The sequence below is a fragment of the Hyaena hyaena genome, unplaced genomic scaffold (assembly GCF_003009895.1).
Source record: "Hyaena hyaena isolate Hyena2069 unplaced genomic scaffold, ASM300989v1 scaffold_77, whole genome shotgun sequence".
In the NCBI taxonomy this organism is placed as follows: Eukaryota; Metazoa; Chordata; class Mammalia; order Carnivora; family Hyaenidae; genus Hyaena; species Hyaena hyaena.
Window position 1 is genome coordinate 251,690 of NW_024080708.1, and position 13,591 is coordinate 265,280.

Sequence of the window (13,591 nt, forward strand, 5' to 3'; positions counted from 1 at the left end):
GTATTACAGAACTGTAATCATCAAGACAGTATGGTACTGGCACAAAAACACACACTCAGTTCAACGGAACGGATTAAAGAACCCAGAAATTGACCCACAAATGTTTGGCGACTCATCTTTGACAAAGCAAGAAAGAATATCCAATGGAAAAAAGACAGTTTCTTCAGCAAATGGTGTTGGGAAAACTAGACAACGACATGCAGAAGAATGAACCTGGACCACTTTCTACACCATACACAAAAATAAACTCAAAATGGATGAAAGACCTAAATAAGACAGGAAGCCATCAAAATGCTAGAGGAAAAAACAGGCAATAAGCTCTTTGACTTCGGCCACAGCAACTTCTCACTCAACATGTCTCTGGAGGCAAGGGAAACAAAAGCAAAAATGAACTATTGAGACCTCATCAAGATAAAAACTTCTGCACAGCGAAGGAAACAATCCACAAAAATAAAAGGCAACCTACAGAATGGGAGAAGATATTTGCAAATGACATATCAGATAAAGGGTTAGTATCCAAAATCTATAAAGAACTTATCAAACTCTACAACCCAAAAAACAAGTAATCCAGTGAAGAAATGGACAAAAGATATGAATACACACTTTTCCAAAGAAGACATCCAGGTGGTAACAGACACATGAAAAAAATGCTCAACATCACTCATCAGTCATCAGGGAAATACAAATCAAAACCACAATCACATACTATCTCACACCTGTCAGAATGGCTAAAATGAACAACTCAGGCAACAACGGATGTTGGCGAGAATGCAAAGAAAGAGGAACCCTTCTGCACTGCTGGTGGGAATGAAAACTGGTGCCACCACTCTGGAAACAGTTTGGAATTTCCTCAAAAATTTAACAGTAGAACTACCCAATGACCCAGCAATTGCACTGCTAGGTATTTTTCCAAAGGATACAGGAGTGCTGTTTCAAAGAGCACATGCATCCCAATGTTTATAGCTATAAACAATAAGCAAAGTATAGAAAGAGCCCAAATGTCCATCGACTGATGAATGGATAAAGACGATGTGGTATATATATACAATAGTGCATTACTTGGCGATCAAAAGGAATAAAATCTTGCCATTTGCAACAATGTAGATGGAAGTAGAATGTATTATGCTGAATGAAATAAGTCAGTCAAAGAAAGGCAAATATCATATGACCGCTCATGTGGAAATGAAGACACAAAACAGATGAACATAAGGGAAAGGAAACAAAAATAATATAAAAAGAGGGAGGGAGACAAACCATAAGAGACTCTTAAATACAGAGAACAAACTGAAGGTTGCTGGAGGGGTTTTGGGTGGGAGGATGGGTTAAATCGCAAGGGGCATTAAGGAGGACATTTGTTGGGATGGGCACTGGGTGTTATATGTAAGTGAAGAATCACTAAATTCTATTCCTTAAATCATTATTACACTATTAACTAACCTGAATGTAATTTTTTTAAAAAAATAATAAATAAATAAAATACAATTAAGGAAACATAAAGAAACATATAACCTCTCAAAATTAAAGCAGGGAGGAATAGAAAACTCGAAAAAAACAATTACCAGCAATGAAATTGAATCAATAATCAAAAACCTCTCAACAAATAAAAGTCCAGGACCAGATAGCTTCACAGATGAATTCTCCCAATCACTTAAAGAAGAATTAATCCCTGTTCTTCTCAAACTATTCCAAAGAATACAAAAGGAAGGAAAACTCCCAAATTCACTTTACAAGGCCAGCATTACCCTGATACCAAAACCAGATAAAGACACTACAAGAAAGAGAACTACAGGGTTATATCTCTGATGAACATAAATCCTCAACAAAATATTAGCAAACCGAATCCAACAATACATTTTAAAAAATCATTCGCCACAATCAAGTGAGAATTATTCCTTGAAAGGTGGTTCAACATTTGCAAATCAATCAATGTGATGCACGACATTAATAAAAGAAGGGATAAGAACCATGTGATCCTTTTAATAGATGGAGAAGAAGCATTTGAAAAGTACAATATCCATTCATGATAAAAACCCTCAACAAACTAGGTTTAGAGGGAACATACCTCAGCATCATAAAGGCCATCTATGAAAATCCCACAGCTAACATCATACTAAATGGTGACAAACTGAGAGCTTTTGCTCTAAGATAAGGAACAAAACAGGAGTGTCCACTCTCATCACTGTTATTCAACATAGTACTGGAAGTCCTAGCCACAGCAACCAGACAACAAAAAGAAATACAAGTCATCCAAATTGGTAAGGAAGAAGTCAAACTTTCACTATTTGCAGATGACATGATACTACATATAGAAAACCTGAAAGACTCCAGCAAAAAACTACTAGAACTGATAAATGAATTCAGTAAGGTTGCAGAATACAAAACCAATACGCAGAAATCTGTTGAATTTCTATACACTAATAATGAAGCAGCAGAAAAAGAAAGCAATCCCATTTATAATTGCACAATAATAAAATACCTAGGGTTAAACTTTACCAAGGAGGTAAAAGACCTATACCCTGAAACTATAAAATACTGATGAAAGATACTGAAAACAACACAAACAAATGGAAAGATATTCCATGCTCACGGATTGGAGGAACAAATATAGTTAAAATATCCATCCTACCCAAAACAATCTACAGATTTAATGAAATTCCAATCAAAATAAACAGTGTTTTTCACAGAATGAGAACAAATAATCCTAAAATTTGTACAGAACCACAAAATATCCCCAATGGCCAAAGCAATCTTGAAAAAGGAGAAAATTGGAGGTATCACAAGCCCAGATTTCAAGATATACTACAAAGTTGTAGTAATCAAACCAGTATGGTACTGGCACGAAAATAGACAGAGAAATCAATAGATTAGAATAGAGACCCTAGAAATAAACCCATGATTATATGGTCAATTAGTCTTCCATAAAGGAGGCTGGAGTATGTGATAGGAAAAAGACAGTTTTTTTAAACAAATGGTGAAAAAACTGAACAGCAACATGCAAAAGAATGAAACTGGACCACTTTCTTATATCAAACACAAAAATAAACCTCAAGTGGTTTAAGATTCTAAATGTGAGACATGAAACCATAAAAATCCTAGAAGAGAGTACAGACAGTAATTTCTCTGACATCAGCCATAAAAATGTTTTTCTAGCTATGTCTTCTGAGGCAAGAGAAACAAAAGCAAGAATAAACTATGGGAACACTTCAAAATATAGGCTTTTTTCTCCACAGCAAAGGGGACAATCAACAAAACTAAAATACAACCTACTGAATGGGAGAAGATATTTGTAAATGACATATCAGATAAAGGGTTAGCATCAAAAATATAGAAAAAACTTATGCAGCTTAACACACACACACACCAAATAATCCAATCAAAATATAGACAGGAGAGATGAACAGACATTTCTTCAAAGAAGACATACAAATGGCCAACAGAAATAAGAAAAGATGCTCAACATCACTCTTCATCAGGGAAATACAGATCAAGACCACCTTACACCTGTCATAATGGCTAAAATCAAAAACACTAGATACAACAAATGTTGATGAGGATGTGGAGAAAAAGGAGCCCTCTTGCATTGTTGGTGAGAATGCAAACTGGTGCAACCACTGCAGATAACAGTATGGTGTTTCCTCAAACAGTTAAAAATAGAACTTCCCTATGATTTAGTAATCACACTACTGGGTAGTTACTCAAAGAATACAAATTTAAAGGGATACATGCACCCGCTGTGTTCATAGCAGCATTATTTACAAAAGCCAAATTATGGAAGCAGCCCCAACATCCTCCCATAGGCGAATGCATAAAGATACACACCATTTTATTCACCATAAAAAAGAATGAAATCTTCCCATTTGCAACAACATAGATAGATCTGGAAACTATAATGCTAAGTGAAATAAGTCAGTCAAAGAAAGAGAAATACTGTATTATTACACTCATTTATAGAATTTAAGAAACTAAACAAATGAGCCAAGAAAAAAAGAGACAAACCAAAAAGCAGGCTCTTAACTGTAGAGAACAAACCAGTGGTTATCAGAGGGGAGGTGGGTGGGGGATGGGTGAAATTGGTGATGGGGATTATGAGTACACTTATGATGAGCACTGAGTAAGATATAGAATAACTGAATCACTGTATTGTACACCTCAAACTAATATAGCAATGCATGTGAACAATACTGGAATTAAAATTTTTAATAAAATAAAAATTCAAAAAAGGACATTAACTGCCTCACACAATCCCATCTTTGGCCTACCCTCAAGTTAGAAGAGATAAAAAATAAGAAACACACTCCCTACTTTCCTTTTCTCCAAGTGTCAACTTCTCTTGCTCACTTATCAGTGCCTTGGTCCCATGATTTGTTTCATTTTGTCTAGATCAGATGATAGCAAGCTTTTTCTATAAAGTACCCAATAATAACTATTTTAAGCTTTGGGGGTCATATAGTGTGTCACAACTAATCAATTCTGCCATTACAGCATGAAATCAGTAATAGATAGTATATAAATGAATTGCTATGGCTGTGTTCCAATAAAACTTTATCTACAAAGACAGGTGGCTGGCTACATTTAGTGTAGGGGCCATGGTTTGCCAACCCTAGTCTATTATTTGCAAGAGGGTCAAATCTAATTGGGGCTTACTTGGCTATACCAGTAATTGAAAGCTTTCTATATAATATTTTCTGTTTTAGCTAATTCAATTTAGGATGCTCCCATGTTAACTGGCTAAATAGAAAACTTCAGATTAGTAGAATTTAAAGTGGGGGGTGGGCGTGGGTGACATGGTCAGAGTGGTCAAAATGTTTATAAACTTCCAGTTATAAAATAAATAAGTCATGGGGAAGAAATATACAGCATGGTGACTATAGTTAATAATACTGTATTGCATATCTGAAAGTTACTAAGATAGTAGATGTTAAAACTTCTCATTACAAGAGAAATGGATGGATGTTTACTAAACTTATTGTAGTGATCATTTTGCAATAGATATAGATATCAAATCATTTTCTTGTACACCTGAAACTAATATAATGTTATAAGTTAATTATATCTCAATTAAAACAAATTAAAGTAGAAGAGGGGAAAAAACCCTGCAAGAATGTAAAAAAAATCACAAAGTGGATTATAATAATCTTATTATAAATGATGTGTAAATTTAAGGAATATGATTTACAAGTCAATGTGTGATTATTATGCTAATTTTTGGTTGCCTGACAGCGTTAGAAAGGATAAGATACATTAATTCATCCAAAAAAATGTTTATTGAGCATATATTTTGTGTCAGGCATTGTGATACATACTAGGGATATAATGGTGAGCAAAACATCATAGCATAATGGTTGAGAGCATAGATTCTGGCACCAGCCACCCTGGGTTTGAATCCTGGCTAAGTAATTTTTAGTTTTGTGAACTTGAGCAAGCTATTCTGCCCCTCTGGGTTTCTCTTTCTTTTCCATAGATGGCAATAATAATGTCTCATGGAGTTGCCATGAGAATGAGTTAACATTTGTAAACTACTGAGGAAATTGCCTGACACATAGTGAAAGTTGCATATTTGTTTTTTAAACAACAAAGATTTTGACCATCTTTGCCCCTAAGGAACCAAGAGTTCAGTGGGAGAACTGACTTCAATCTAAAAAGGACTCAAGTGGGGCGCCTGGGTGGCTTAGTCGGTTAAGCGTCCGACTTTCGCTCCGGTCATGATCTCGCGGTTCGTGGGTTCGAGCCCCGCGTCGGGCTCTGTGTTGACTGCCAGCTCGGAGCCTGGAGCCTGTTTCAGTCTGTGACTCCCTCTCTATCTGACCCTCCCCTGCTCACGCTGTCTCTCTCTCTCCTAGAAATAATAAAAAAAAATATATTAAAAAGGACTCAAGTAAATGTGCAAGCAATGTGCAAGCGCTACAAAGAAGACTTAAATGGAGCTATTGAGAGCTTGCTTTCTGGAGATTTGACCAGAGAAGTGATCTCTGAGGAAGTGATATCTAAGCTGAGAATAAGTAGGAGTAAATTAGGCAAAAACCATATTTTTGGAGGAGCATGATGAGTGACTCTGTTTCCTGTCTTGCTAAGTAGTCTGTTTAATGAGGGTGCGACCCTTGTCTCAAACTTCTATATTCTCCATCATGCCTGTTAAGCATGATAGGCATCCTAGACAAGTCTGGTGATGTTTGTGAAAAGCAAGAGCTGCCACTCTGGAGGCTTATTCTTTCCTCCTGCCTGGCTACCCTAAGTCTGGGAAAATCTTCACAAACCAACTGCACAAAGAGTGTTTGTGGGTGTTAAAGCACTCTTTCTAGAAAGAAGTCAAGGTCACTAAAGGGAAGTGGCAGTTTGGATGATGGATGTTAACTCTCTTTGTTAGCATATTGGCTGCTCTATTTGCTGTATTTGCTTCACGGACTCAGCCTTAGGAATCTAAGAAGTTGTGTTGATCACAGGACACTGTAGGCTGAAGTTCCTCTTTCTTCCCTGTGGCATTCAATTCTGAAGCCCTCAATTCTCTAGAGGGGCATTTTTTACAAACTGAAGTCTCCATTTCATCACATGTGGCTATAAAGAATCAGAATCATCAGGCACCTGCAACAATTTTATTTCTAGGATTCTTTCTCTTGTCAACTACAGATCAGAAAACAAATGTATGAAAGCAGATATCTTTTTTCCTCATCCAAAATTGGAGTAGCTGACATCATTTGCAGTCTGGAACTGCTGAAAACCTTGAACAATCCATTTCAGGGCACTTTCTAGAGAACATTTCCATCCAGTGTAGAGATTGTACCAATCCAACCTTAAGACCCACCCATTTTGCTTACAGCTTTGCAGTATTTTAAGAGGTTTTGTGTCTACTTATAAAAACAAACAAAAAAAAACAGATAAAAATAAACAACAACAGTACATCAGTTAGGATTGTATTCTTTGTTTGCAAGCCATTGAAGACTCAATCCAAATGGTCTTAAGCCCAAAAAGGGAAATTATTGGCGAATGTCAGTGTATAGTTCAAGAGTAAACCCAGTTTTGGGTGAGCTTTATTCTGCTCAGTTGCTTCCTTACTTTTCTCTCTCCATTTCTCAGCTCTACTTCCTTGGTCAGGACTCCATCCTCAAATAGAGTCCCCCTTTTGGTCCAAAGAAGGACTTAGCTGCTACTTCAAGGGCCACATACTCCCTTATCATGTCAAACAAGGAAGAAGCTTATTTTCCTCAGTATTTCCAGCCAAAGTCTTAAGATTACATCTTATTTGAACAGCCCGTCTCATATACCCACCCCAAAACAATCACTGTGGTCAAGGGATGAAATGAGTTGCTATCCTAGGTCATGTGTTCCACCTGGGATAGAGTCAGCTGCTTCAAAACTGCATGTATCTTCAAATGGGGATCAGAGTTTGTGGGAAGAGACAAAACGAAAATGCACAGTGGGAAGGCAAAGAGCAAACACCCACTCTGTGCAACAATAACTGTTGCTTATATTAGATAAGTGTTTCCACTTTAAACTTGAAGTCCTTTTCCGTTCACTAACACACTGGAACCTTGAAATAATGTTTGAAGGGAGCTAAGACTGGACATATTATTCTCATATAGCAGAGGAAACTGAAGCCCAGATGAGTCAAGTGAATTGGATAAGTCTGCACAATTGCATAGTGACAGAGACACTTGACTCTCATCCTATAAAAATCTGTAGTTTGGGAACATCAAATCCATATATCGAATTGTGTTTATTCTGTCTTATTTTTTAACTCCATAACTCATTCCCATCTCCTTCTTATCCCACATCCCCATGGCCATTCTTGAATGTTTAACAAGTAGCTTTTTTGTTTGTTTGTTTGAATGTGTTTTCAAATTCTGTGTTCTTGTTTTGTGTTCATGTATTCTTTATATAAGCAGTACTGTGCTATATATTTCATTCTGTTTCTTACTTTTTTCACTACGCATTATGTTTTTAGACAAATTCACATTGTTGTGTGTATATTTAATCTGTCACTTCCAACTGCTGCATAATTCTCTATGGCATGTATCCACTACATGTTATCTATCCACTCTTTCAGTCAAGGATTTCCACTGGAATTCTGCTAAACTTCCACCAGCACAAATAACACGTCTATAAACATCTTCATACATGTCCCTCTACAGGCCTGTTTTGGGATATTTCCACATATTCAGGAGCAGAATTGTTGGGTGAGAGGACATGCGTGTGTTTAATATGACTACATTAATTCTGTAACCCTCAGGCCAGTGAGGCTTTCCTTGGCCACTCTTTTTTCAATTTCAACTCCTTTGGAACATTTCATATTTCCCTTTCCTGCTTTAGTTTCTCTGCTTAGCACTTATAACTATCTAATAAATGAAATATTTGGATATTATCTTTATTATCTTACTATAATAGTTATAAATATTTAAGTGTATAATATAATCATATAACAACTATTGTTATAATAATTATTATAAATATGTAATATAATTATATATCAATGTAATCTAATTATAACATATTATAATAATTTTTTATAATAAGATTCCAAGAGATTTGTGTCTTTGTCATTCATTGCTTATATCCCAAGTACCTAGAACAGTTCTCGACACATGAATGGTGCTCAATAAATATTCATCAAGTGAATGGAGCAGTGCCAAATTGTTCTCCAGAGTAGCTGAACTAGTCTACACTATGCAGAACATAAGGTTTCTTATATCCCCATATAAGAAGTGCCGTGGGCTGCACATCCAGATCCCTGGCTAAAAACAAGCCCAGTCAGGATGTCTAACGTTGAATTTGCAAAGAACACTCTAAAACCCTATACAACAAGAATTCAGAACATCAGTTTCAACTCTACCTCCCAAATCATGTATCTTTTGGCTGCTAGAAACTCATCAACATAAACTGTGGAAGAAATCGAAATCCCATGGCATTCTTCACTTAATGAACATAAACCTGTCACAAGAGCCATTTTCCCCCTCATTAACCCCAGTTAACACACCCAAGGAAGAATGTGTCCCAAGATTAGCTCATAAATGAAGCTCAACTTTCATATGACATACCCTCCCTTTCTAGACCTCTTCCAGATTCTCTCATCCCACGGTAGAAAGCAGATTTTAGCTTCATTTTCTTCTCCAATCTAAGCAGCGTAGTGTGCCAAATGGGCAGACAAAACTCTAAACATTAGCCATTTCACCTTTATTAAGAGTGTATGATGTGCCAGAAAGCACTCTAAGCCCTGGGGATACAGTCCCTGACATCAGACAGTGTGCAATCTTGTGGGCAAAGAGTCACATTGTATAAGCAATTACTTTCAGAGACTGTGATTACTTTCAGAGACTGTGATAAGGTTTATGCTGGAAGGAAGAATAGAGTGTTGGAGCGCACAGCAGAAGATTGCTTGACCTGGTCTGGGAAAAGAGAAACAGGAGCAGATGAGACAGAAGGAAAGTTCTTCAGAGGCATATTGCTTGAACTGAAACCAGAAGATCAAGTAGAAGCTTACCAGAAGGATTAGGGGAGGGGGCCAAGAGAACAGCATGTGCACATTCCAAAAACTTATAGGTAGCTCACCGTGGCTTAAAATGAGAGTAGGAAGGTGTGGTAGTCAGACATTAACGCTCTTTGCCAAATATCCTAGCTCTCTCCTACCCCATTGTTCCGAGTGCACCATAAGATAGCAATTCCTGCCCTCCTCATTGTGCCCAGGGTTGGGCAATAAACTGTGAACAGAAGTGATGCCTGTCATTTCCAGGCTGATCATTTCACTGCCAGAGCAAGAGCTACTGGGCTATCTTTCCTCTGCCATGATGACAGGCAATGGTCCAGGTGACAGAGGCTCCATCAGCCTTTGTCCCAGAATGAAGATGAAGTGGAACAGAGTCCCTGCTGACTTGCAATAGACAAGTAGCTGAGTGAGAAGTAAACTTCTGTTATTTTATATCACTAAGATTGGGTTTGTTTGTTACTGTGGCATAACCTAGCATATCCTGACTAATATATAACAGAAGGGTAGTAGGAGTGAGAAATGGAACTACAGAAGTAAACACGAGCCTAATCATGATTAACTACTTAAGCCATGCTAAGACCCTTTATCTTGTGGTTGTTATTACCTGTTCTGCAGAATCGAGGGTGCCTCAGGGAAGATAAGACACAAAATATTCAGGGATCCAGGCCTCTGTCCCCAAGTTAAATAGATCACTTCTGCTTTTACCCCTTAGGGTTTATTTAAATATTTCATTTTTAAAACAAGGCTTCACTGACAACAACAAAAATGAACTAAAACCCCAGGTGAGGGGTACCTGGTTGGCTCAGTCAGTTGAGCACCTGACTCTTGATTTCGGCTCAGTTCCTGATCTCACGATTCGTGGGTTCTAGCCCTGATTCAGGCTCGTGGTGACAGCATGAAGCCTGCTTTGGATTGTCTCTCTCCATCTCTGTCTCCCCCTCCCCCAACTTGTGTGCTCTCTCTCTCTCTCTCTCAAAATAAATAAATAAACATTAATTTTTTCTAAACTCCAAGTGAATCATGATGAGACTTGATTTTAGAAAGACTGCTCTTGATAACTCTTTGGAGAATGGACTGTAAACCGGAAACCTGGAGGGAAAAAGATCACTTGGAAGCTACTACCGGAACCTGGATGAGAGATGATGGTGAATTGAACAAGAGAGGTGGCAATGGGAGTGGAGCAAAGTGAAAGGCGTCAGTGATAACTCCTAAAATTTCTGCCTTGGACTGAATGTCAGTACCATTCACTAAGATGAGAATCACAGGACAAGAAGCAGGTTAGGGGGGAAGCTGATGAACTCACTTTTAAATATGGTGATTGCCACAGGCCTGTGAAACAGTCAAGTAGGGAGGAATCTCAGGAGTGAGGTCTGGGTTCAAGAAGCCCCAGTTCCACTGCTTCGTGGGAACTTGAGCAATTCAACCCCTCTGAGCCTCAGTTTTCTCATCTGTATAATGGGCTAAAAACATTCAGCTTCATCATGTTGTTGGTTTTATCAAATGTAAACGTTTTGGTAAGAAGCTGCTAGGAAGAGGAACCTGGGTGGTTCAGTCAGTTAAGTGGCCAACGTTTGGTTTGGCTCAAGTCATGATCTCATGGTTCATGAGATCAAGCCTGGCATCGGGCTCTGTGCTGACAGTGTGGAGCTGGCTTCGAATTCTCTCTCCCTCTGTCCCTCCCCTTCTCGTCTCTCCTCTCTCAATAAATAAACATTAAAAAAGAGAGTGCTATGGAAATTCTAAAATGCCACATAAATGGTAATAAGTAGGCACTCAGCCATTTCTACTCCTCCCATGTGGTGCGATTTTCTGGAGGAGGTATGAGCTCTGGCTCTGACCTTGCTGCACTCCCTAAGGGCTGGCAAGACCTCACAATTGCAGACATGACTGAGGCTGATGTAAATCTCAAGGCCTACTCCCTCATGGACCCCCACCTCACCAAGAAAGTCCTGGACCTTGTTCAGCAGTCCTGTAACTACAAGCAGCTTCAGAAAGGAGCCCGTAAAGCCACCAACAACCTCAGCAGAGGCATCTCCCAGTTCACGCTAATGGCTGCACACACAGAGCCCCTGGAGATCATCCTGCACCTTCCGCTGTTGGGAGAAGATTAAGAATGTGCACTATGCGGTCATGTACTCCAAGCAAGCCCTGAGGCAGGCCTGTGGGACCGCCAGGCCTCTCATCGCCTGTTCTATCACCATCAGATGAAGCAGCAGATCTAGTCCGTTCAGTAGGCCACTGAAAGGCTCTTAGTCTAAAACCAGTGGCCTCTACCCCACTTGTCACTGAGTCCACCCCCTGGGGTTGTGTATCATATTGTGTGCGTTAACGCGTAGTATCTACAGCTACATTCTCTTGTTATATGATAGCACTAAATCTGGCTTTAGCATTCCTGCATTGTTTTTGTTTTGTTTTACAGGTTGTTATCCATATAGTACCCCCCTACCCCAATCTCCCTTTCTACTCTCTCTGTCTCTGCCATCTTATCTTCCCTTTTGAAAAACAAACGCATGTCAAAACAGGTGGAAGCAGAGTGATGACACCATTCAAAGGCAGGGAAGAGCCAGGATAGAGATCTGGTTCTAGCCTTCAGGCCCTAACATCCTGTTGTGTGTGGAGCATGTTGGAAGTAAACACCATTCACTTTGTCTCTTTTATGCCTAGAGTACAAAATCCTTCCATACTTGTTTGCTCTCCAGGGGATTATATACCTTTCAGGGAGAAAGCATATATCCATGAGGTTGCTAGGTGTATGTTCAAATGTTTTGCTAATATGATCCTGCTTTTTGCTTTGGTGATGGGATATTATTCCCCCACTCTTCCCCAACTCCAAACCGTGCCCGTGAGAGCATGCAGCAGCATACCAAAGAGATATCCTGGAGAAGTCCAGAGGTGGCCTGGCTGAGTTAGACATGGGCCAGTTGACTTAGGTCTTGAAAGAAAGCATCAAAAGTGGCAAGAAAAAACAGGGTCAACTGGTACTGGAATGAAGAAATTTGGGCAAGTCATGTAGACCTGACTGGAAGTTGCAACAGAGATGCTGGAATCCAAGGGAACATCCTTTCTAGTGGATGGAGATGTCTTCAGTGGGTACTTGGTACCAACTCCGAGAGCCCTTACCCTTGTTTTCTGCCACAATGTGGGTCAGATGTATGTGTTCTTTATCACATCAGAAGAATGGTGCTAATGTATCATTCTTGTGAGCATCCTAATTCAGAAATATATTCATATTTTCCCAAGAATGGTAATGAGTATTTTCATGGGGAAAAAAATAGACATAAGGAACAGGGGAGAGTTGTCTGGGGACCTTTAGGAATTCGTTGGCCAGAAGAGAAACTACAGAGTTTTGTCTGATTCATGGTGGCATCACCAGGGACTTTCCAATTTCTGGGAAACTTAACCCTAAAAAGAAATTATTTCCAGTGGCTTGGTGTCATGGCGATTTAGCTGACTTGAGCCAGAAGTAGGGGATTTGGAGGAAGTCTGCCTAATCGTAGGCAGTGGGAAATTGGGACGGAGCCAATGTAAATGTGGCAGGCTGGGAAACATTTTTGCAGACAGAAAGCATTTAAACAATTTTTTATTGTGGTAACATATACATAACAAAATTTACACTTTTAACTATTTTTTAAGTATTCATTTCAGTGGTATTAAGTACGTTCACATTGCTGTGCAACCATCACCAATATCCATCTCCAGAACTTTTTCATTATCCTAAACTGAAACCCTGTATTCATTAAACAATAACTCTTCATTGCCCCCTCCCTGCCCCACCCCTGGAAACCACTATTCTACTTTCTGTTTCTATGAATTTGACTATTCGAGTAACCTCATATAAGTAGGATCAAATAGTGCTTGTCCTTTTGTGTCTTGTTTATTTCACTTAGTATGACTTCAAGGTTCATCCGTTTTGTAGCATGTGTCCAATTCTCATTCGTTTTTAAGGATGAAAATTATTGCGTTGTATGTATATATCCCGTCCTGTTTATCCAGTCATCCATCAATAGACACATGAGCAGTTTCCACCTTTTGCCTCCTGAGAATAATGCTGCTATGAATACTGACGTATAAATATCTGTTCACGTTCTTGCTTTCATTCTTTTGGGTATATACTTA

At 38.8% G+C, this 13,591-nt stretch overlaps 1 pseudogene; it reads left to right on the plus strand.

The window, feature by feature from the left end:
* The first annotated feature begins 11,358 nt into the window (after nucleotides 1-11,358).
* LOC120232652 lies at nucleotides 11,359-11,733 on the plus strand (annotated as a pseudogene).
* The last annotated feature ends 1,858 nt before the right edge of the window (nucleotides 11,734-13,591 follow it).